Source organism: Coregonus lavaretus, assembly GCF_964263955.1.
Source record: "Coregonus lavaretus genome assembly, contig: HAP1_SCAFFOLD_2460, whole genome shotgun sequence".
Taxonomy (NCBI): Eukaryota; Metazoa; Chordata; class Actinopteri; order Salmoniformes; family Salmonidae; genus Coregonus; species Coregonus lavaretus.
The window spans coordinates 16,122-42,144 of record NW_028165091.1 but is presented as its reverse complement, the minus strand read 5'-3'; the positions used below and the strand labels follow the sequence as shown (position 1 = coordinate 42,144).

General features: G+C 40.9%; 1 pseudogene across 1 annotated transcript in view; it reads left to right on the top strand.

The window, feature by feature from the left end:
• Positions 1 to 26,023, top strand: part of LOC311116276 — a 55,754-nt pseudogene that overhangs the window by 14,392 nt on the left and 15,339 nt on the right. Inside the window, exons 9-15 of the transcript in view lie at positions 29 to 448; positions 898 to 992; positions 1,268 to 1,405; positions 7,590 to 7,720; positions 8,661 to 8,747; positions 8,905 to 9,003; positions 9,113 to 9,349. The product of the transcript in view is annotated as an uncharacterized misc_RNA (transcript). The remainder of the gene's footprint in view (positions 1 to 28; positions 449 to 897; positions 993 to 1,267; positions 1,406 to 7,589; positions 7,721 to 8,660; positions 8,748 to 8,904; positions 9,004 to 9,112; positions 9,350 to 26,023) is intronic.

Genomic DNA, 26,023 nt, shown 5'->3' with positions numbered 1-26,023 from the left:
TCATACTTAATCATTAATGGTGTGGTAGTTACATGTTTGATTAACTTTTCCCTTTTACTGATGGAGTCATTGGTCATCACGACTCAACAGAGAGAGACCAGCTACAGACCAGTTACAACAACCTGACTGAAGAGAGAGACCAGCTAAAGACCAGTTACAACAACCTGACTAAAGAGAGAGACCAGCTACAGAACAGGATTATGTTCTATGGTGAGTGCAGTTCATTCATTTCATTTAGTACATAGAAGAGGTATTGTATGTTTGTAGATTTTTTAATGTCTGCTGTTCTGTTGTGTTTATCTCAGAGAAACCTTGTCTAGGTGGATGGTGGAAGTTTGGCACCAGCTGTTATTATCTCTCCTCCACGATGAACACAGCTGGGGGCGGTCAGCGGCAGTGCAGAACAATGGGTGGAGAGTTGGTTGTTATAACCAGCAGAGAAGAACAGGTAATAGATAATACATTAGTAATACTCTAATACTACTGTTTTTTTTATTATCATCTACTTCTCTGATTAGTATTCAACATGTGTGACCTACTGTATCACCAATGTTCACGTCAATTTATAAAATACATTTCCCGTCAGAAAATAAATTTTGCTTGAGATTATATCTATACCAATACTATAATATATTATACTACTACTATTATACTACTACTATTATACTACTACTATTATACTACTACTATTATACTATGACTATTATACTACTACTATTATACTACTACTATTATGCTACTACTATTATACTACTACTATTATACTACTACTATTATACTACTACTATTAAACTACTACTATTATACTACTACTATTATGTATGTGATAGAAAATGTCAAAGTATTCTCTGGAGATTAAATAATGATCATTGTTTTTCTGCCAAAATGATATTATAGATATTTATCAATGGATTTAAGAAGAATGTCTGGATTGGTGCATTTAAAAAAGACGGAACTTGGCAGTGGGTTGACAACTAATCATTTGCAACTACGTGAGTGAACATGTTCTGAAATACTTTTGCATGCTGTTTTTTCTGTTGTCATGATTACTTTTACGCTCCGATAATCTCATCCCCAGCCAGCTCTCTATGTCTCGCTGTGTGTCTCTCTCCGTGTCTCTCTCTCTCTCTCTCTCTCTCTCTCCCTTTGTCTCTCTGTCCCTCTCTCTGTCTCTCTCTCTGTCGCTCGCTCTCACTCGCTCTCTCATTCATTCTCTCTCTACTTAGTATTGGATGATTTTCAACTCTGATTCTCTTGTGGTTTATAGGTATTGGATGGAAGGGGAGCCTAATAACTTGAATGACAAGGTGGCTTGTGTTGAGATCTCACAGACAGCAACAGACCCATTGAAGAGTTGGAAGGATGCACCATGTGTTAAATATCACTGGGTCTGTGAGAAACCGATCACACAATAAGTATTGGTTATCCCTGTGATAGGATTAAGATGTTGTTTTCTCTCTCTCGCTCTCGCTCTCTCTCTCTCTCTCTCTCGCAGTTACTATGTTGATGGTTGGATACAGTGCTGAATGGTGAAGTGATGTTTTCACCTAGTGGTTAAAGTGAGAGATTAAACTCACCATAGAGGTGAAATAGTGGTTTTACAGACTTGCCTATGGGCTTTTTCTCAATTCATCCTTCCTCAATTCCTCCTCACATCTTCTCTCCTTGCTTCCTTCTCAAAAAGCATTGGATAATATGGTCCAAGAGGAGGGACCTTGGACATTCTGCTCTAATAGGGTTGAGAAGGAGGAGAGGAATCGATGAAAGACTAATTTAGATAGAGCCTTAGTGTCAGAGAGAATCTCATTGTATGTTGTAGCGTTAAGATTTCCCTTCACTAGCCCGGACCAAAAAAAACAGCCCCAGACCCTTATTCCTCCTCCACCAAACTTTACAGTTGGCACTATGCATTGGGGCAGGTAGCATTCTCCTGGCATCCGCCAAACCCAGATTCATCCGTCGGACTGCCAGATGGTGAAGCATGTTTCATCACTCCAGAGAATGCGTTTCCAATGCTCCATAGTCCAATGGCGGCGAGCTTTACACCACTCCAGCCTACGCTTAACATTGACCATAGAGATCTTAGGCTTGTGTGCGGCTGCTCGGCCATGAAAACCCTGTTCATGAAGCTCCCGACAAACAGTTATTGTGCTGACGTTGCTTCTAGAGGCAGTTTGGAACTCGTTAGTGAGTGTTGCAACTGAGGACAGACAATTGTTACGCGCTATGCGATTCGACACTCGGCGGTCCTGTGAGCTTGCGTGGCCTACCACTTCACGGCTGAGCCGTTGTTGCTCCTAGACGTTTCCACTTCACAATAACAGCACTTACAGTTGACCGGGGCAGCTCTAGCAGTGCAGAAATTTCACAAACTGACTTGTTGGAAAGGTGGCATCCTATGACAGTGCCACGTTAAAAGTCACTGAGCTCTTGAGTAAGGCCATTCTACTGCCAATGTTTGTCTATGGAGATTGCATGGCTGTGTGCTCGATTTTATACACCTTTCAGCAACGGGTGTGGCTGAAATATGAAAATCCACTAATTTGAAGGGGTGTCCACATACTTTTGTATATATAGTGTATGTTTAAAACAATGTGCACGGTGGGAAACAAACATGTTTCCATTTGAAGCTAAAGTGGGGGGAGTCACGTGGTGGCCAGTGATGTGTTGATTTGACAGTTTCTCATCTGTTAAAACGGTGTCACTTACAACAAGGGACAGGAACAGACACAGGGCAGAGGTAACGATATCACAAGAACCTGGGTAGACTTAACACAGACCTGTTAGACAGAAAACACATTACGTTGTTGGAGAAATCTGAGGCCATCGATGTTGAGCCAGATATGACCAAAAGGTTTGACAGAGGTGAGATGGAGGAGAGGATTGTGGATATCTACGTCGGTGCAGACACCCTGAGAGACGGTGAGACCAGCACCAAGAGAGAAGAGACAGCAGACACTGCTCCTAATAATGGACCAGGAGACCAGTACTCAGGAAACAGCCACACAGTCTCTCTCACATGCACACACACACAGAAATGTCCATGCACACACACGCACGCACAAGACAAAACACGTGCGCGCGCATACATGCACACATTGGCCTCAAAGAACTCAACTGCAGAGAGAGACCAGCTACAGACAAGATACATGTGGTTTAACATCACCGTGACAACATAATGTAACACATAAAGCAGCCATCAGTGCACACAACTTCCTCCTTCATTCTCACACACGCCCACACTGTAGGTACTAGATTCAGTCTGCAGCGCAGAAGATCAGCGCTATAGTGGAATTGAAATTCAAAGGCAATGTTCCCACCTTTGCGGAGACTGCATTCACGGTAAACTCTGCATATGTCAGCTTAGTTGAAAATTAACTTTACATTTCAATAGCGCTACAGCGCAGATCTTCTCCTCTACGGATTTAATCTAGGTCTCAGTGTCAGATTGAGCCACAGCAAAGGAAGAAGAAAACTAAGGTAATGATGGCGAGAGAGAACATAAAGAGAAAACTATTATAGTTATGTTAAGATTTAGAGGACAGTATGTATGGAAACATGTTGTAGTCTGTCAAATGCTTGTATTCATTGTTTCTTGGCAACATGACATGTAATTTGCCATGTATATAATATTATGTATTATTACTTATTAGCATTAATTAGTTTAAGAAGAAGAAGAACAAATGCCCAGATGTAGTAATAAAGGAACAATGTCCTCTGAGTCTACCAGCTTCCTGATTGAATGTGATTGGATACTTTAAACAGTGTTAGACAGAGACAGAAGGCAGAAAAGCACTGAGAGGGCACACATGAACACACACACACACACACACACACACACACACACACACACACACACACACACACACACACACACACTCAACCCAAATTAATAAACAAACAACACAGCATCAGAAAAGAGGAAGAAATGAAGCACGGAATAGAATGTTTAAAGATGAACAGGACGTTACAACAAACTGTCTGTCTACAAGCCTTCATCACAAATGACACCCTGTTTCCCTTTGTAGTTTACTATATAGAGAATAGGATGCCATTTTGGATGCAACCCAAGTCTCCTTCCTATTGGTGGATGGAGCCTTGAAGCATCCTGCCACCATCTGTGGGCCACAGACAGAGAACAGAGAGGGACCGGGTGGAGCCACATCAGATCAACTATTTATTCATATCGCCAAGATTTGCATTATTCATTCTTTACTGAATGGTTAAACATATTTCTACATGGTGTTTTTTTTCTGGACTACATTTTGTAATAGCTTTCCACTGGGCAAAAACTGGTTGAATCAACATTGTTTCCATGTGATTTCAAACCCAAAGAATCACTGTGATGATGTTGAATCAACTTTTGGATTTGCTAAAAGTAATCAACGTAAGGGTATTTCATATGTTTTCACCCAACTCAACCAAATGTAAATCAAAAACAGACGTTGAACTGACGTCTGTTAATAGGCCAAGAGTGTGCAAAGCTGTCATCAAGGCAAAAGGTGGCTATTTGAAGAATCTCAAATATTAAATATAGTTTGTTTTGTTTAACACTTCTTTGGTTACTGCAAGATTCCATATGTGTTATTTCATAGTTTTGATGTCTTCACGACTATTCTGTAATGTAAAAAATAGTAAAAATAAAGAAAAAGCCTTAAATGAGAAGGTGTTCTAAAACTTTTGGCTGGTAGTATATATATATTTATCTTTCTTAACAACAGACATTTCTGTTCAACCTCCAGAAGAGAGTCTGGATTGGTCTGACTGACTCTGTTCAGGAGGGGACCTGGAAATGGGTGGACGGCAGACCACTGTCCACAGGGTGAGAGATGATAACTAATCTGTGTATAAGACTCCATTCAAAATGTTTCTATACATGTTATTGTTATTGATGATAGCAGTAAACAAAGTTAACTTTAAGATGAAACATTCCTGTATATTATTTAAGATTGTAATGTTCTGTGATTTCTGACTGTTGTTAACCCTGTCATACTGGTATTAACCTTGATATCGAAATGTTGTTAACCCTGTAGGTATTGGTATTAACCAGGATATCTGACGGTTTTAACCCTGTAGGTACTGGTATTAACCATGATATCTGACGGTATTTAACCCTGTAGGTACTGGTATTAACCAGGATATCTGATGGTTTTTAACCCTGTAGGTACTGGTATTAACCATGATATCTGATGGTATTTAACCCTGTAGGTGCTGGTATTAACCATGATATCTGACTGTTTTTAACCCTGTAGGTACTGGTATTAACCATGATATCTGACGGTATTTAACACTGTAGGTACAGGTATTAACCAGGATATCTGATGGTTTTTAACCCTGTAGGTACTGGTATTAACCATGATATCTGATGGTATTTAACCCTGTAGGTGCTGGTATTAACCATGATATCTGACTGTTTTTAACCCTGTAGGTACTGGTATTAACCATGATATATGACGGTATTTAACCCTGTAGGTACTGGTATTAACCAGGATATCTGATGGTTTTTAACCCTGTAGGTACTGGTATTAACCATGATATCTGACGGTATTTAACCCTGTAGGTACTTGTATTAAATGACATCTGACTGTTTTTAACCCTGTAGGTCTTTGTATTAACCATGATATCTGACTGTATTTAACCCTGTAGGTCCTGGTATTAACCATGATATCTGACGGTTTTTAACCCTGTAGGTACTGGTATTAACCATGATATCTGACTGTTTTTAACCCTGTAGGTCCTGGTATTAACCATGATATCTGACGGTTTTTAACCCTGTAGGTACTGGTATTAACCATGACATCTGACTGTTTTTAACCCTGTAGGTCCTGGTATTAACCATGATATCTGACTGTATTTAACCCTGTAGGTCCTGGTATTAACCATGATATCTGACTGCTTTTAATCCTGTAGGTCCTGGTATTAACCATGATGTCTAACGGTTTTTAACCCTGTAGGTACTGGTATTAACCATGATATCTGACTGTTTTTAACCCTGTAGGTACTGGTATGACAAACAGCCTGATAATACAGGTCCTACTGGGGATGACAACTGTGCTGAGATATACAAAGATCAGCATCTTCTAAAGGCATGGAATGACATGTCATTTGACAGCAAACTCAACTGGATTTGTGAGAAAGTGGTTTAACATCACCATGACAACATACTGTAACACGTACAGTAGCCTACAGTGCACACAACTTCTCTCTCTCTGTGTCTCTCTCTCTCTCTCTCTCTCTCTCTCTCTCTCTCTCTCTCTCTCTCTCTCTCTCTCTCTCTCTCTCTCTCTCTCTCTCTCTCTCTCTCTCTCTCAAACCTACAAACCACTTATTGTTGTTTATTTGTTTGTAGTATCATATTAATACAAGTCCTACTTATTTCCTGCTTGTATCTTCCTGTGTACCAGTAGTTATGTTTCACACATCATCAGATACAACATGACGTTAATAAATTTGACTTTTTGCACACTCTACATGCAGTGCATTTCATCAATTACAATTCAAATACATTATTCTTACTTGCTACATATATTTACATGCTCCCATTTAGGTCTGGTGCAAACATTCTCAACCCTACCAAACCACCATTACATACACTGTATATGAGTGTAGTAGAGATATCAAAGGGTATCAAAGGATGTTACTTAATCATTTTTGACAGTCAGTCTTTGTTGTCAAGTTACATATAAGCACAATATCATCATATTTGATTGTTGTTCCCCTATATGGGTCCCAAAAGAAGGAAGTGAAGTGGTTCAACCAGCTGTCACTCAAAAACTCCTCCACCAATCAGGTTCATCAAGAGAGAGGAGAGTAAACTATCTGGGGAGTAAACAGAGGGTCCAAATCAGTAGAAAGGTGAAAGGAAGGGGGAGTTCTGGAAACTCTCTGAATTATCTTGGGGCTGTTACATATTATATTTAATATATGTTAACAGCTAGACTTTGTTCTCCACTTCCCCTCTATTATCTATATCTTCCTGGTATGATAGTGTCCTGTCCATCATCACAAATAGCAAGTCTCATTCCCTGGGCAGGAGGACTGTGTTGAGATATGCTCTTGACAAGATTACCATGTTTAGACATGGAATGATTTATATTGTGCCGCAGAAAATGGTTTTACAATAAGCACTCTAACAATCTCTCACACGCACACATGCACATAAGTACGTACACAAGTATGCAAACTTGTTCTATTTTTTGTATTAGCATAGCCACAATTACCTGTGTCATTATGTTGATACTTCCCTAGAGTTAACACCTACAGCAGTCACACAGACAGAGACACACAGATGACTCATAGACAGAGATATCACTAGAAGCAGAGACTTAACGTATAGAGGGCTTGCAGTTGACGTACAACGCCTCCTGGCGGCCATGTTGGAAGACCACCACATTAATTCTAGAAGCAGAGACTTAATGTATAGTAGACCTACATAGAAAGAAAGACCCAGGCATTGTTAAAGATGTCAAAGGTCATCTATGTTGAGCCAGATATGAACAACAAGGTCAAGTTGGAGATGGAGGAGGGGATTGTGGATATCTGTAGGTGCTGGTGTTAACCATGATATCTGACTGTTTTTAACCTTGTAGGTACTGGTATGACCAACAGCCTGATAATGCAGGTCCTACTGGGGAGGAGGACTGTGCTGAGATACACAAAGATCAGAGTCCTCTGGAGGCCTGGAATGACATGTCATGTGACAGCAAACTCAACTGGATTTGTGATATAGAAATTAAAATATGTACAGGTTAAAAGTAATGACTAAATGTTCCACCCTTAAATATAGTTGTGAAATGTTCTTGTTTTAAGTATGATTAGTACTTTCTTAGTAGTGACTAATTATTACACTCCGAAACTGTGTGAGATGTGTTAGAATCTACTACCTGGTAATGTGTGAGTGTAGGACCAGTAAAGACTATGACATTGTGTTACTATTTAGCAATGTGAGTAGGAGTTAGACCGGATGGCGAAGAAGAAGGAGAACTGTTAAACATGGTGCAGAATATTGTGAGAACGGCGATAACTGAGGAATGCAAGGAGTAGACTATGATAAGAAAATGTGTGTTTATGTGTGTATGTATGTGTGTATGTGTGTGTATGTATGTGTGTGTGTGTGTGTGTATGTGTGTGTGTGTGTGAACTGATGGTCAGGAGAGCAGTTTTAAAGTGGAAAACTACAGCCCGTCTACAGAGGGGTGTGATTTTCGTATGACGTGTGCGTCTAAAAATATTGTACGACCATTTTGTGGCAGAATTCTCAATGAATAAAGGCCTGACTATGCAGACCGGGACTCTGTCCGTTTCTTGATCCAAAAGCATTACAACCTTTTGGGAGACGCACAGAGACACTGAAAATGTTAGTTAAATAATTCTCTCTCTATCAAACCCACATACACACATGCATGCACACAAACGTAGTATTTATTTTTAGTATCATGTGAATGTAAGTCCTACTTATTTCCTGTTTGTAGTTTCCTGTGTACCAGTAGTTATGTTTCACACATCATCAGAGTCAAACTGAATTTAGTTAATTGGTGAAAGGCCAGAGCAGAAACAGGCACAGAGACAGACACAGGGGTAACGTTAGGACCAGAAACTGAGAATAGACTGAAAACACAAACAGTTGTTGGAGATGTCTGAGGCCATCTATGCTGAGACAGATATGACCAATAAGGTCAAGTTTGACAGAGGTGAGATGGAGGAGAGGATTGTGGATATCTACATCAGTGCAGACACCCTGAGAGACGGTGAGACCAGCACCAAGAGAGAAGAGACAGCAGACACTGCTCCTAATAATGGACCAGGAGACCAGCACTCAGGTAACACACACACACACAGACACACACACACACACACACACACACACACACATAAAACATAATATTTTCTTGTATGTATCCACAGAGCCTGGTAGCTCAGGGAAGAGACCCTTCCTAGTTGCTGCAGTGTGTCTGGGGCTGCTGTGTGTTCTACTGGCTGGGATCATAGGCCTGTCTGTCTACTGTGAGTTTGTGTCAAAGTTCATAGCTTATCACCTACTTGTAAGAAGTGCTGGTTACTAGGCCTATTTACCTGGTGTTTTACCTAGTAACTATGTGTTTATACTTTGTAGATAACAGAGCCATCAAAGATTCTGAGGATAAAAGGAAAAACTTGATCCAGCTACAGACCAGATACAACAACCTGACTAAAGAGAGAGACCAGCTACAGACCAGATAAAACAACCTGACTAAAGAGAGAGACCAGCTACAGACCAGCTACAACAACCTGACTGAAGAGAGAGACCAGCTACAGACCAGCTACAACAACTTGACTGCTGAGAGAGAAAGCCTTCAGAATTTGCTTTGTGGTCAGTGAGCTGGTTTTCATACCTTTCTTCATTGTAAAGTCAATTTGTTCATTGAGATCTAGTCCAGTAAATCATGGAAAATAAAATGTGATGTTTATTGTATTGTTTTGTATCATATTGTATCAGTGTTGTGTTGTGTCATCAAACAGAGAAAACCTGTTGTTTTGATGGATGGAAGAAGTTTGACTGCAGTTGTTACTTCCTCTCTACTGAGGAGAAAACCTGGGAGGAGAGTAGACAGGACTGTCTGAAGAGAGGAGCAGACCTGGTGATAATAAACAGCAAAGAAGAACAGGTGTGTGTGTGTGAGAGAGAGAGAGCGAAAGAGTGAGGGGGGGGGGGGGGGGGGGTGACACATTTGTGGTTGTTTTGACTCTGTACTCCAGCACTTTGGATTTGAAATGATACAATGACTATGAGGTTAAAGTGCAGGCTGTCAGAAGTAATTTTAGCGTTTTTTCATCCATATCAAGTGAACCTTTTAGAAATGACAGCACTTTTAGCACATAGTCCCCCATTTTAGGGGACCAAAAGTATTGGGACAAATTCACTTATATGTGTATTAAAGTTACAGACTCACAAATATCATACCCTCAAGACATCCTAACCTCTCACCATTACAGTAACAGGAGAGGTTAGCGTGTCTTGGGGGTATGATATTTGTGCATCTTTAACTTTCTCTCTCATCATTTTTCACAAATCATTCAGCACTATCTGTAATCATGGTAGCATCCACATTAAGTACAAGTGTTTAGATACATATTCTATTATTATTTACAATAAAAGTGACTGCAAAATGACACTATACATTATTACCATTCATTTCTATTGGGCACAAAATAATCTGAAACACAACCAAAACAAACAGCAAATGCTTTCAACAAGTTTGTAGAGTCACAAGCTTGATGTGGTCATTGCGTGTTATAAATATGGGACCAAATACTAAACTTTGACTACTTTAATACACATATAATTGAATTTGTCCCAATACTGTTGGTCCACTAAAATGGGGGGACTATGTAAAAAAAGGGCTGTCATTTCTAAACTGTTCACTCGATGTGGATGAAAATACTCTATAATGAAAGCTGTCAGCCTGCACTTTAACCTCATAGTCATTATCATGTCAAATCCAACGTGCTGGAGTACAGAGACAAAACAACCAAAAATGTGTCAATACCTTTGGAGCTCCATGTATATATATATATATCTTTCTCAACAACAGGAGTTTATCTGCAATCTCAAGAAGAGAGTCTGGATTGGTCTGACTGACAGAGAGACAGAGGGGACCTGGAAATGGGTGGATGGAACAACACTGACCACAGAGTAAGAGATTATAACTACTGTGACAATGAGGCTCCAATGTTCAGTTCATTCAACCTTTATATATACAGATTACTGTTATCGATGGCAGCAGTCAACAAAGTTGAATTTAAGCTTAAACATTTCTGTATATTATTTAGGATTGTGATGTTCGAACTGTGATGTCTGACTGTTTTTTAACCCTGTAGGTACTGGTATTAACCATGATATCTGATGGTATTTAACCCTGTATGTACTGGTATTAACCATGATATCTGACTGTATTTAACCCTGTAGGTACTGTTATTAACCATGATATCTGACTGTTTTTAACCCTGTAGGTACTGTTATTAACCATGATATCTGACTGTATTTAACCCTCTAGGTACTGGTATTAACCATGATATCTGACTGTTTTTAACCCTGTAGGTATTGGTATCAACCATGATATCTGATGGTATTTAACCCTGTAGGTATTGGTATTGTCGTGTATTAGGATTATGTCTTTGTTAATGGTTTTAAGTGGAACTGAAAGAAAGATGTTTATCTTAGTTCAAAAGTAGCATTTGTGGGGTGACGCCCCAGGGGAGACCGGTGATTGGACCGCAGAGGGAGCAACCCATATTTTCACATTGTTTATAAGTATATGCTGGGGGCATAGGGGGTTAGAGCAGCCATTAGAATTCGAGGACACTGCTCTCCAGACCCTGCAAGTCTGTAACTCATGCTGAAAGCTTGTGATATGAATAAACATGATCAAAGGTTCAGTATGAGCGGACTCCTTTGTTTATCAGCAATAATTGCCAGCATTTACTCGATACGACAGTATTAACCATGATATCTGACTGTATGGGCGGCGCACACTTGGTCCAGCGTCGTCCAAGGTAGGGGAGGGTTTGGCCGGCAGCGATGTGGGTTCGTTTCCCACGGGGGTCCAGTATGAAAAAAAAACATAAAATAAAAACATGTATGCATTCACTAACTGTAAGTCGCTCTGGATAAGAGTGTCTGCTAAATCACTAAAATGTAAATGTATTTAACACTGTAGGTACGGGTATTATCCATGATATCTGTTTTTATCCCTGTAGGGACTGGAATGACAAACAGCCTGATAATGCAGGTCCTACTGGGGATGAGGACTGTGTTGAGATACACAAATATTGGCGTCCTCTAAAGGCATGGAATGACATTTCATGTGACAGCAAACTCAACTGGATTAGTGAGAAAAGGGTTTAACATCACCATGACAACATACAGTAGCCTACAGTGCACACAACTTTCTCTCTCTCTCTCTCTCTCTCTCTCTCTCTCTCTCTCTCTCTCTCTCTCTCTCTCTCTCTCTCTCTCTCTCTCTCTCTCTCTCTCTAACCTACAAAAACACTTATTGTTATATTTGTTTGTAGTAGCATATTAATAAAAGTCCTACTTATTTCCTGTTTGTAGCTTCCTGTGTACCAGTGGTTATGTTTCACACATCATTAGATACAACATGGCGTTAGCACATTTGACTTTTTGCACACTCTACATGCAGTGCATTTAATCAATTACAATTCAAATACATTATTATTACTTGCTACATATATTTACATGCTCCCATTTAGGTCTGGTGCAAACATTCTCAACCCTACCAAACCACCATTACATACACTGTATATGAGTATAGTAGAGATATCAAAGGGTATCAAAGGATGTTACTTAATCATCTATGACAGTCAGTCTTTGTTGTTAAGTTACATATAAGCACAATATCATATGCTCATATTTGACTGTTGTTCCCCTATATGGGTCCCAAAAGAGGGAAGTGAAGTGGTTCAACCAGCTGTCACTCAAAAACTCCTCAACCAATCAGGTTCATCAAGAGAGAGGAGAGCCCTGGTGGGTTCTGTTGTCATCTCATCCTCACTGGTTAAGCCTACCCACTCTCAATATCCTCTTGGAGCAGTTTGTAGTGTCACATCTATTGTATGGACATTATAATGACCCATGTTTGTAGTCCTGGATCTCCTGAACATGTTGGTGTATATTTGGGAGTAAACAGAGGGTCCAAATCAGCAGAAAGGTGAAAGGAAGGAGGAGTTCTGGAAACTCCCTGAATTATCTTGGGGCTGTTACATATGATATGTAATATACACTGCTCAAAAAAATAAAGGGAACACTTAAACAACACAATGTAACTCCAAGTCAATCACACTTCTGTGAAATCAAACTGTCCACTTAGGAAGCAACACTGATTGACAATACATTTCACATGCTGTTGTGCAAATGGAATAGACAACAGGTGGAAATTATAGGCAATTAGCAAGACACCCCCAATAAAGAAGTGGTTCTGCAGATGGTGACCACATACCACTTCTCAGTTCCTATGCTTCCTGGCTGATGTTTTGGTCACTTTTGAATGCTGGCGGTGCTTTCACTCTAGTGGTAGCATGAGACGGAGTCTACAACCCACACAAGTGGCTCAGGTAGTGGAGCTCATCCAGGATGGCACATCAATGCGAGCTGTGGCAAGAAGGTTTGCTGTGTCTGTCAGCGTAGTGTCCAGAGCATGGAGGCGCTACCAGGAGACAGGCCAGTACATCAGGAGATGTGGAGGAGGCTGTAGGAGGGCAACAACCCAATAGCAGGACCGCTACCTCCGCCTTTGTGCAAGGAGGAGCAGGAGGAGCACTGACAGAGCCCTGCAAAATGACCTCCAGCAGGCCACAAATGTGCATGTGTCTGCTCAAACGGTCATAAACAGACTCCATGAGGGTGGTATGAGGGCCCGACGTCCACAGGTGGGGGTTGTGCTTACAGCCCAACACCGTGCAGGATGTTTGGCATTTGCCAGAGAACACCAAGATTGGCAAATTCGCCACTGGCGCCCTGTGCTCTTCACAGATGAATGCAGGTTCACACTGAGCACATGTGACAGACGTGACAGAGTCTGGAGACGCAGTGGAGAACGTTCTGCTGCCTGCAACATCCTCCAGCATGACCGGTTTGGCGGTGGGTCAGTCATGGTGTGGGGTGGCATTTCTTTGGGGGGCCGCACAGCCCTCCATGTGCTCACCAGAGGTAGCCTGACTGCCATTAGGTACCGAGATGAGATCCTCAGACCCCTTGTGAGACCATATGCTGGTGCGGTTGGCCCTGGGTTCCTCCTAATGCAAGACAATGCTAGACCTCATGTGGCTGGAGTGTGTCAGCAGTTCCTGCAAGATGAAGACATTGATGCTATGGACTGGCCCGCCCGTTCCCCAGACCTGAATCCAATTGAGCACATCTGGGACATCATGTCTCGCTCCATCCACCAACGCCACGTTGCACCACAGACTGTCCAGGAGTTGGCGGATGCTTTAGTCCAGGTCTGGGAGGAGTTCCCTCAGGAGACCATCCGCCACCTCATCAGGAGCATGCCCAGGCGTTGTAGGGAGGTCATACAGGCACGTGGAGGCCACACACACTACTGAGCCTCATTTTGACTTGTTTTAAGGACATTACATCAAAGTTGGATCAGCCTGTAGTGTGGTTTTCCACTTTAACTTTGAGGGTGACTCCAAATCCAGACCTCCATGGGTTGATACATTTGATTTCCATTGATAATTTTTGTGTGATTTTGTTGTCAGCACAATCAACTATGTAAAGAAAAAAGTATTTAATAAGATTATTTCATTCATTCAGATCTAGGATGTGTTGTTTAAGTGTTCCCTTTGTTTTTTTGAGCAGTGTATATTAACAGCTAGACTTTGTTCTCCACTTCCCCTCTATTATCTATATCTTCCTGGTATGATAGTGTCCTGTCCATCATCACAAATAGCAAGTCTCATTCCCTGGGCAGGAGGACTGTGTTGAGATATACTCTGGACAAGATGACCATGTAGAGACATGGAATGATTTATATTGTGCAGCAGAAAATGGTTTAACAATAAGCACTGTAACAATCTCTCACACACACACATGCACACAACTACGTACACAAGTATGCAAACTTGTTCTATTTTTTTGTATTAGCATAGCCACAACTACCTGTGTCATTTTGTTGATACTTCCCTAGAGTTAACACCTACAGCAGTCACACAGACAGAGACACACAGATGACTCAGAGACAGAGATATCACTAGAAGCAGTGACTTAACAAATAAAGGGCTTGCAGTTGACGTATGACGCCTCCTGGCGGCCATGTTGGAAGACCACCACATTAATTCTAGAAGCAGAGGCTTAATGTATAGTAGACCTACATTGAAAGAAAGTCCCAGTCATTGTTAAAGATGACAAAGGTCATCTATGCTGAGCCAGATATGAACAAGAAGGTCAAGTTTGACAGAGGTGAGATGGAGGAGAGGATTGTGGATATCTACGTCAGTGCAGATACCCTGAGAGACGGTGAGACCAGCACCAAGAGAGAAGAGACAGCAGACACTGCTCCTAATAATGGACCAGGAGACCAGTACTTAGGTAACACACACACACACACACACACACACACACACACACACAACCGTATTAGAGGAGAAAGTCCAAGGTCTCTCCCTTAGGAAATTATTCTCCAATGTGTTTTGAGAAGGAGGGGGGGGGGGGGGGGAGAGGATGCGAGGAGGAATTGAGGAAGGATGAATTGAGAAAGAGTCCATAGGCAAGTCTGTAATACTACTATTTCCACTCTATGGTAAGTTCATTTCTCACTTTAACCACTAGGTGGAATCATCGCTTAACCATTCAGCACTGTATCCAACTAACAACATGAGAGAGAGAGTGAGAGAGAGTGAGTGAGATAGAGAGAGAGAGAGAGAGAGGTCACTGTCGGCAGACCTGGCTCTCAGTAGAAGACAGGCTATGTGCACACTGCCCACAAAATGAGGTGGAAACAGCTGCACTTCCTAACCTTCTGCCAAAATGTATGACCATATTAGAGACACATATTGCCACAAGAAAAGGGCAACCAGTGAAGAACAAACACCCTTGTAAATACAACATTTAACTACTTGCACATCGTTATAACACTGTACATAGTCAAAGATTTCATAAATGTTGGATCAGTCTCAGTGTTCAGGTATTCTGCTACTGTGTACTGACTGTGTGGGGCCAAATAGCATTCTGGTTTGCTCAGTTTTTCTGTACATTCTTTCCAATGTGTCAAGCAATCATCTTTTTGTTTTCTCATGATTTGGTTGGGTCTAATTGTGTTGCTGTCCTGGGGCTCTGTGGGGTATGTTTGTGTTTGTGGACAGAGCCCCAGGACCAGCTTTCTTAGGGGGCTCTTCTGCAGGTTCATCTCTCTGTATGTGATGGCTTTGTTATGGAAGGTTTGGGAATCGCTTCCTTTTAGGTGGTTGTAGAATTTAACGTCTCTTTTCTGGATTTTGATCATCAGCGGGTATCGGCCTAATTCTGCTCTGCACGCATTATTTGGTGTTTTACGTTGTACAGGAGGATATTTTTGGCAGAATTCTGCATACAGAGTCCTCATTTAGTGTTTGTCCCATTTTGTGAATTCTTGGTTGGTGAGTGGACCCCAGACCTCACAACCATAAAGGGCAATGGGTTCTATAACTGATTCAAGTATTTTTAGCCAAATCCTAATGGTATGTCGAATTCTATGTTCCTTTTGATGGCATAGAATGCCCTTCTTGCCTTGTCTCTTAGATTGTTCACAGCTTGTGGAAGTTACCTGTGGCGCTGATGTTTAGGCAGAGGTATGTATAGTTTTTTGTGTGCTCTAGGGCAACGTGTCTAGATGGAATTTGTATTCGTGGTCCTGGCAACTGGACCTTTTTTGGAACACCATTATTTTTGTCTTACTGAGATTTACTGTCAGTGCCCAGGTCTGACAGAATCTGTGCAGAAGATCTACAGTTGAAGTCGGAAGATTACATACACTTAGGTTGGAGTCATTAATACTTGTTTTTCAACCACTCCACAAATGTGTTGTTAACAAACTATAGTTTTGGCAAGTCGGTTAGGACATCTACTTTGTGCATGACACAAGTTATTTTTCCAACAATTGTTTACAGACAGATTATTTCACTTATAATTCACTGTATCACAATTCCAGTGAGTCAGAAGTTTACATACACTAAGTTGACTGTGCCTTTAAACAGCTTGGAAAATTCCAGAAAATGATGTCATGGCTTTAGAAGCTTCTGATAGGCTAATTGACATCATTTGAGTCAACTGGAGGTGTACCTGTGGATGTATTTCAAGGCCTACCTTCAAACTCAGTGCCTCTTTGCTTGACATCATGGGAAAATCAAAAGAAATCAGCCAAGACCTCAGAAATAAAACTTGTAGACCTCCGCAAGTCTGGTTCATCCTTGAGAGCAATTTACAAATGCCTGAAGGTCCCACGTTAATCTGTACAAACAATACTACACAGTATAAACACCATGGGACCACGCAGCCATCATACCACTCAGGAAGGAGACACTTCTGTCCCCTAGAGAAGAACGTATTTTGGTGCGAAAGTGAAAATCAATCCAGAACAACAGCAAAAGACCTTGTGAAGATGCTGGAGGAAACAGGTACAAAAGTATCTATATCCACAGTAAAATGAGTCCTATATCGACATAACCTGAAAGGCCGCTGAGCAAGGAAGAAGCCACTGCTCCAAAACCGCCATAAAAAAGCCAGACTACGGTTGCAACTGCACATGGGGACAAAGATCGTACTTTTTTGAAAATTTTCCTCTGGTCTGATGAAACAAAAATAGAACTGTTTGGCCATAATGACCATTGTTATGTTTGGAGGAAAAAGGGGAACGCTTGCAAGCCGAAGAACACCATCCCAACCGTGAAGCACGGGGGTGGCAGCATCATGCTGTGGGGGTGCTTTGCTGCAGGAGGGACTGGTGCACTTCACAAAATAGATGGCATCGTGAGAAGGAAAATTATGTGGATATATTGAAGCAACATCTCAAGACATCAGTCAGGAAGTTAAAGCTTGATCGCAAATGGGTCCTTCCAAATGGACATGACCCTAAGCATACTTCCAAAGTTGTGGCAACATGGCTTAAGGACAACAAAGTCAAGGTATTGGAGTGGCCATCACAAAGCAATGACCTCAATCCTATAGAACATTTGTGGGCAGAACTGAAAAGTGTGTGCGAGCAAGGAGGCATATAAACCTGACTCAGTTACACCACCTCTGTCAGGAGGAATGGGCCAAAATTCACCCAATTTATTGTGGGAAGCTTGTGGAAGGCTAACTGAAATGTTTGACCCAAGTTAATTCGTTGATATATATGTTGAAGAGGGTTCTCTCTCTCTCTCTCTCTCTCTCTCTCTCTCTCTCTCTCTCTCTCTCTCTCTCTCTCTCTCTCTCTCTCTCTCTCTCTCTCTCTCTCTCTCTCTCTCTCTCTCTCTCTCTCTCTCTCTCTCTCTCTCTCTCCTGTTTATAATCACCAGGTATGCTCCTCTCTCTACAACACCCTGACTAATGAGAGAGACCAGCTACAGACCAGTTACAACACCCTGTTGACAGGATGTTTCAAGTCTACTTCGTATTGGTGGATAGAGCCTTGAAACATCCTGTCAGCTGCTGTGGGCCACAGACAGAGAACAGAGAGGGAGCGGGTGGAGACACATCAGATCAACTACTAATACTATTTCTACTACTCAGTACAGTTAGAATACAGTAGATAATACCATTAGGAGTCAGTTAGAAAGGTAATCATACAGTAGATATTAGCATTAGGAGTCAGTTAGAAAGGTAATCATACAGTAGATATTACCATTAGGAGTCAGTTAGAAAGGTAATCATACATTAGATATTACCATTAGGAGTCAGTTAGAAAGGTAATCATACAGTAGATATTACCATTAGGAGTCAGTTAGAAAGGTAATCATACAGTAGATATTACCATTAGGAGTCAGTTAGAAAGGTAATCATACAGTTGATATTACAATTAGGAGTCAGTTAGAAAGGTAATCATACAGTAGATATTACCATTAGGAGTCAGTTAAAAGGTAATCATACAGTAGATATTACCATTAGGAGTCAGTTAGAAAGGTAATCATACAGTAGATATTACCATTAGGAGTCAGTTAGAAAGGTAATCATACAGTAGATATTACCATTAGGAGTCAGTTAGAAAGGTAATCATACAGTAGATATTACCATTAGGAGTCAGTTAGAAAGGTAATCATACATTAGATATTACCATTAGGAGTCAGTTAGAAAGGTAATCATACATTAGATATTACCATTAGGAGTCAGTTAGAAAGGTAATCATACAGTAGATATTACCATTAGGAGTCAGTTAGAAAGGTAATCATACAGTAGATATTACCATTAGGAGTCAGTTAGAAAGGTAATCATACAGTAGATATTACCATTAGGAGTCAGTTAGAAAGGTAATCATACAGTAGATATTACCATAAGGAGTCAGTTAGAAAGGTAATCATACATTAGATATTACCATTAGGAGCCAGTTAGAAAGGTAATCATACAGTAGATATTACCATTAGGAGTCAGTTAGAAAGGTAATCACAGGTTATTGAATTAAATGAGATTATTGAAAAAAATGACAAGATAGCAATGAGGAGAGTGAAGATTGAGACCCATCGCTCAGGTAACAACTAAAAAAGCTCTATCACACACACACACACACACACACACACACACACACAAACAAACACACACACACACGAACACACAGACTTACACAAACACATGACTAAAAACGATGAAAAATGCTAACTTATAGCAAGTCCCACTGGAATCGTTTTTGAATGATTTTGCCTTCAATTATGCAAATAGATGTATAATTTAAATGTATTCATAGGTATTAAAGAGGCAATCTGCTGTTCAACCAAAACAAAGTGGCCACCCCGCCACCGGTTTGGTAAAAGGCTGAGGAATGGGGCTGGAGAAATATATGCAAGAACTGATCATCCATAAGATCAACATTATAGTTTCAAAAATGTTTTGAGGCTCTACATTTTTGTTTACAATATCATTGTTTACAAACAATTAATGCAAAATCATATATTTTGGGTTCTGATGGGGTACAACTGTTGAACTAAACTCATGAGGCATTTATAAGTTATCATCTTTAAGAATGGATTGGTAGACTTTATATCATAAAACAGCTGTGAGAAACGCTCCTGTTGTGGCTGATTATGTCACACCCCCACGCTCTTATACGTGTGTTTGTGCGTGCACGTGCGTGTGATTGCATGTGGGTGTTTGTGTGTGTTTATGTGAGTGGGTGTGTGTGTGTGTTTATGTGAGTGGGTGTGTGTGTGTGTGTTTATGTGTGTGAGTGGGTGTGTGTGTGTTCTCACATCAGTGTGTATCTCCTCAGGACCTGAGGATTCAGGGAGAAGACTCTACAGGATGGGTGCTGTGAGCTTTGGGATGCTGTGTGTTCTACAAGTCACTCTCAACATCTCCCTGAGACTAGTCTGTGAGTGTATTGTTATCTAATCATTACACTATATCAGACTTTCACAACAAGGTCCTAAATTCAGATGAATGTTGTTATCTGTGTAACTAACATCCTCCTCTGTTAGACATTAAGGAACTTGCAAAGCACATCCAAGATAATCTGTCCACTTTTAGCAGACTGTCTAGCAATGTTACCTCTAATATTTTGGGGCACTGAGCACATTTGAGGTATAGTGAGTGGAAACTTCCGCCGTGCGTTTACAGTGAACACTGAGGCTGTACCCTTACAGTTTTAGACAGGAGCCAACAGGCTATTGTGGCTATTTGAGCATTATGTAGGCCTACCAACAAAACCAATGGAGCAAATCCCATAACATTTTCACATTGAAAAAGCATTTGATTTCTATGATATAGCCTACAGTAGCCTATAGGTGGTGTTCAATGCAGGCCTACATTGCATGAGACTTTAAAAAACGTTTTTACGTTATGAAGAGCTTGACATTAATTCATGATTTTTTACTTGGTCTGTAACACCATGGGTTAAATACATTACTATAAATTGCATTGTATTGTGTTGTATTATGCAAGACACTACTTTACAAAATACATGTAATTATTATTACCATACAGAGAATTACACAATATAGGCTACCCCTCTGCCATTTGGCTTATTTGCATATTCAACCCTGTCTCAAAATACAACACTGCCCCTTTAATTAAGACATAAGCGTTTTACCTGACTGGATTTTCAAAGACAGCTTGAAATGTAGCCTACATGTTTTGTGCTCTTGTAGGAAGCAGTAACTCCCCATTGCTGACCTATACTTATGTATACTGTTGGTGAAACCATACAGGAGAGGAAGTACAGAACCAACGACGCTAGACGGAGAGGAATATGTTTAAGCAAAAGGCAGTTTATTAAACAACAGAGATAGCTGGTACTGCTCAAGCTACATGCATGGACCCATTCAGTTGCCTCTTATCGAGACAGTTGAAAGGGATCAAAAACAGAGTTTTCAGCATTACTTTATACAATGCAACACAAAGGAAGGGGTCCTTCTTCTAGTCCCTTGATTGGTTCCCGAAGCGTAGGAGGCGGGTCTGCTCTGTCCAGAGTAGAAGCCCCATTTTGTGCACGGCAGAGTCCTCTGCCCTAGGCACCGACCAGTAGAAAGATGTGCAGTTTGTGTGTGTGCGTAACTCGTGAGGCATGAGGATGAGTGTGCGTATGCATGGAGATGTGTGTGTGAATGTGTGTATGTTCTCAAAGGAAAGTCTCGTGGGGAGCAACCAGATTGTGGCCTGTGGCGTGGGTGTTGTCCTTGAGAAGATATTGGCTCTGTCCATTGTTCTTGCATAGGAACAGCATTGATTGAAAACAAGCTCCTAACATTAAAATGGGTCATGCACAAGATTTTAGTCAGACCAAGCTATAACATTATATATTTACTACGACAAATCCCTCTCTTCACGTCTCCCCAGAGACGTGACCAAGTAACAGTAAAGAAGGAAAACTTAAGACGTGACACAAGCTAACAGTGTAATTGGCAAAATAGGGAAAACTTTATCAGAAGATAAAGTTTTGATTCCCCCTCTTCACGTCTCACAAGAGACGTGACATAATGCTTAAATGCTGCAATTTGGCAAAATAAGGAAAACTTTATCAGAAGATAAAGTTTTAATTCCCCCTCTTCACGTCTCACAAGAGACGTGACAAAAAGCTTAGATGCTATTCATCATCCAGATATCCTTGGTCAGCATCGTCAATAGCAAGCAAAGGAAACATCTGACCGTTATCTGCAGGATTTGGATCAATAGCGGTGGTTATAATCCTGGTTGTCAGCGTCCGTATGCATGGAATGCAACAGCATCCACAAAGCACTAGAATTGCAGCAAAATTGAGATGGATACAAGTATAGAAGAAACAAGCGTTTTATATTTACCAAACGCATCCATCCAAGAGTCCCACATTGAAGTGTCCACCCCTGAGTGGCTCTTCATCTTACCATTAAGAGTTCGTAACCCTTCCAGGGCAATTATCAAACTGCCATCTGTGGCTGTATTGTTGGGAATAAAGGTACAACATTGTTCACCAAACATAGCACATACTCCTCCTTTTTCAGCCAGGAGCATGTCGACAGCAATACGATTTTGGAAAGCCATGAGAGAGGTTGCAGCCAACTGGCCATGCACCGCCTCAAAACCTTGTTGTGTCCAATTGCCTAATTTTTAACATTAATGTATGCAGTTAATTCTATCGACGTTTTTATTAATAGTACAACAGTCAGCACCCAAAAGGACGAGCCCCCAAAAACTGTACTCCATGTACCCATGTTCAAGGACAGTTTCACAGACAACAAAGAGAGAGTGTTCTTATCAGCCTGTTATGTGAAACAATCCATATCAGTACAGTGCTCCTCATTAATGCATTCCTTCCAAGCTATTCATCACATACAGATCCAAAAAATAAAACCCAACAATTTTATGGTGTCACTCTAAACAGAGTATAATCACCCTTAAGAATAACAGGATATGGAAATTAAATCACAACATTTAATGTTAATAGAAAATAAAAATAATAATTTTAACCCTCTATTCCTCCCCTACACCTAACATGTACTGAGTTGGCTACCAGCCACCCAGGAATCCTTTACCTTCACATCAGGAAGAATAAACAATCACAGTGGTTAGTAAAAACGTAAGGTAATAAATGAGCAAGAACTGAAAATAAATGCGTGTATGTATTTTACTAGGCAAAACATGGATCATCCAGCTTGGTCTCAGAGTCAGTAGCAGAGTCACCTGCATCATCCTGGGCCGGTAACAACAGCATCATACCTGACGCCTGCACCACTCCTACCACTGACCTCCTGAGACAGGGGACGATGCAAGCAGCACAACACATTAACAGCAAAAACACAATTACTAGGGTCAGAAATCCAGTAACCACCATAGAAGAGTACTCACCAAACCAGTCACTCAGCCAGGAAATAAGGCAACATCCACAAAGAACAAGTATACCCATAGAGGCCATAACTTCACCCAGAATAGTCACAACAATAGTTTTCCATTTACCAAATATGTTATCAAACCAACCGTTTATGGAGCTATCAATACCAGAGTTCTCAACCAGTTCGTTCGCCAGCGTGGTGATGGTCACTCAAGTGCTTTGGTCACAGGCCCGTCCGGTGCTATATTGTTGGAGATGAAAGTACAACACATATATCCAAACAGAACACAAACCCCGTCCCGCTCAGCCAAAAGCATATCTAAAGCTATTCTATTCTGCCATGTCATTAAGCTAGTTGCCGCTGTCTGCTCAGCTAATCCCTTTATTGCATCACGAGTGTGGTTTATAAATATTTTGCTGGTTATATTAAATATAATTTATCCAATCTACATTTTTATTAATTGTTGACCACCAGAAAATACTTGATTCAAACCCAGCTGCGATCTGATTGTGGATCCCATCAATATATATCCTTTCATCAAAGGATCCCGGGAGGAGGTCCTACTTTCTATGTGACAACTCACCAGTCTCTGACACGTTTGATTGTTTGCGTATGTAGGTGAGTTCACAATCAGTTATCACCACACATCCATCAGATGTCAGCACGGGTCTGGTTTTTTGGCTCCTAAAATCCTCTGGCTGCAACAAAGAGGAGAGATTAGACTAGAAAAACAATTTAGAATCCCCTGTGACTTCAAACTGAGGCAACCCAGGTCGGGATGACTTTGTTATCGGGGGAAACAGATAGTGCAAGTTACCATAAGACTCTTTCACCACATTCCCAGGTGGCTTGCATGGAGGAAAAACCTGACAGAGAGTTAAAGCCTGTCAAGGGGAACGGAGTAGTTGTTAACCCTGGTTTGGCTGTCCCACAGGCAAAACAGTCTTCTTTAGACATAGTTGTTGCTGTATACTGAATCCATTCCAACCACAGGTTAAGATTTCTATACCCCGTTTCCACCTGTACTACTTCCTCCAGGTCTATAGTTTTGCACTATCTTTATCACAGCCCCGGTCTCACTACCTCCCTCAGAGAGGTTTACTCTAGAATTTCCCCTTTCCCTACGTCTAGCTGTCTCCTATGCCTTTTCAACTTGTGTTAGGTTAACTACCACTTCTGGCTGAAACAGGAGGGTCCGTGTGTGTTAGGAATATGGCCCCCACAATCAGACAGCTACCTACCGTCGGGAGACCTGTGAATCCCCACCCTTGCCCTGAGAACATGTCAGATGCCAGAGGCCAACCCATTGCTTTACCTTCTATCGAACTCACACAGGGATGATCAGACAGGGTAAGGGAATCTTCGTTAAGGAGGCAACCCCCGGACCATAGTGGTGATCGGATCTTTCTCCTAACTCTGTGTTTGTTCGTCAGGTGTAGCTGGTTTTGTACAGTGTGTGACATGCACCCAGATGGATCTCTCAGCTATTCTGCTGGCAAAGGCAGTACTTGGTAGGGCCCTTCCCGCCAGGCCTGATTCAGTCTCCTGGTTAGATAGAGTGGGTCACCTTCTCCTTTAGTTCACCTGTGGGGCACAAAACCTCTGACATACAGGTGTGGTTAATAAACTATCATACATGTTTTTTTTTTAAAGTATTTTGTCCTCTCCTTCGTATATATTTAATATTTAATCCAACCATCCCCCTCTTTGACACATGATTTGGCCATGTGTCAATATTACCACCTACCTAAACAATCACTTTAGTTAATATTGGTATTTCATTATCCAATTGCCATTCCTCCACTCTCTCTTCTGTTATTTATGGTTCAAATCAAATATATTATTACCAAATTATAATCTTCTTCACAATTTTCACAGTACTATAAATTACCCTCAACTTAGTAAAATAAACTATCTTAAAGTCTTCCTCTCATGCCTTTAGAATGTACTAGTGTGGATGATTAATTAACACCAGAATGTTAAAACAGAGTTCAGAGGCCATTGAAATCATTTAACGAACTGTTTAATCCCATAGTATACTAAACAATTACCATTATTCTAAATATTTCATAAATGTTAGTTATCCCAAGTGTTCATTAAGTCCTCATGACATTCATTCTCATAAGAAATCATATATACCCCAAACTCAGCCAAAACCTAAAAAATCCATAAAATTCACTGTGTGCACCTTTAAGACCTATAACCCTTGACCTGCTGAAAACCCCCCAAAATTGAAACAAGGCTTTATAAACATCATACTAGGTGTGTTGTTTTTTATTTGAAAACCCAATTTGAAAAACAACCACAAATAGCCAGGCCTTAATTTGGTAGCTCACTTTTATGACCTAAATACGGCCTAACTTCACTACTGCTCCCCTAGCCCTTGGCAACATTCCAACGAGATGAGCTAATCTCTTTCTCCTGGTTATCCCCAGTCTTAACCCATCAATAATTGTTTGTATCAATCTAATTCCTCATAACTAATCTATAAAACCACTCAAAATTCCTCGAGTATACAATTATTATTTAATTGATTACCCTAACTCTGCTACATGTACCAAACATTTATATTTTCCCGCTAAACCATTTCAGTTCGCTATTCAATTTATTTAACTGTTCTCTCTGATTATACCCTAATTAATAAAACAAATACTTGCTATCGTTGATTAGCATACATTTAATAATGTTCCTACCATCTGAACTGTACTGTCTCTCACCCTCCCCTTGCTCCTTCGGGGAGAGCGCATGGTAACCTTATAACATATTTTCATAGACTTTTCTAGAATACTTCTATTTAAGCTATCTAATTCAACCTTTCACATCCACATAGTAATCTAGGTATATAGCCCCAGTGCGAAAGCTTTGTCTACTGTCCCTACCTGTGTTCGAACCAGGGACATCGCCAGTCACTCCACACCATCTACGATTCTCACAAAGTAAATACTTTCACGTCGCACATCCAGCCACGTCATCACCCCCGTCTAGCCAGCCCTTCCGTCTCAAACACCCTAGTAGCCTAAATAAAACACACTCTAACAGCGTTCTGCATTTTCCTCTA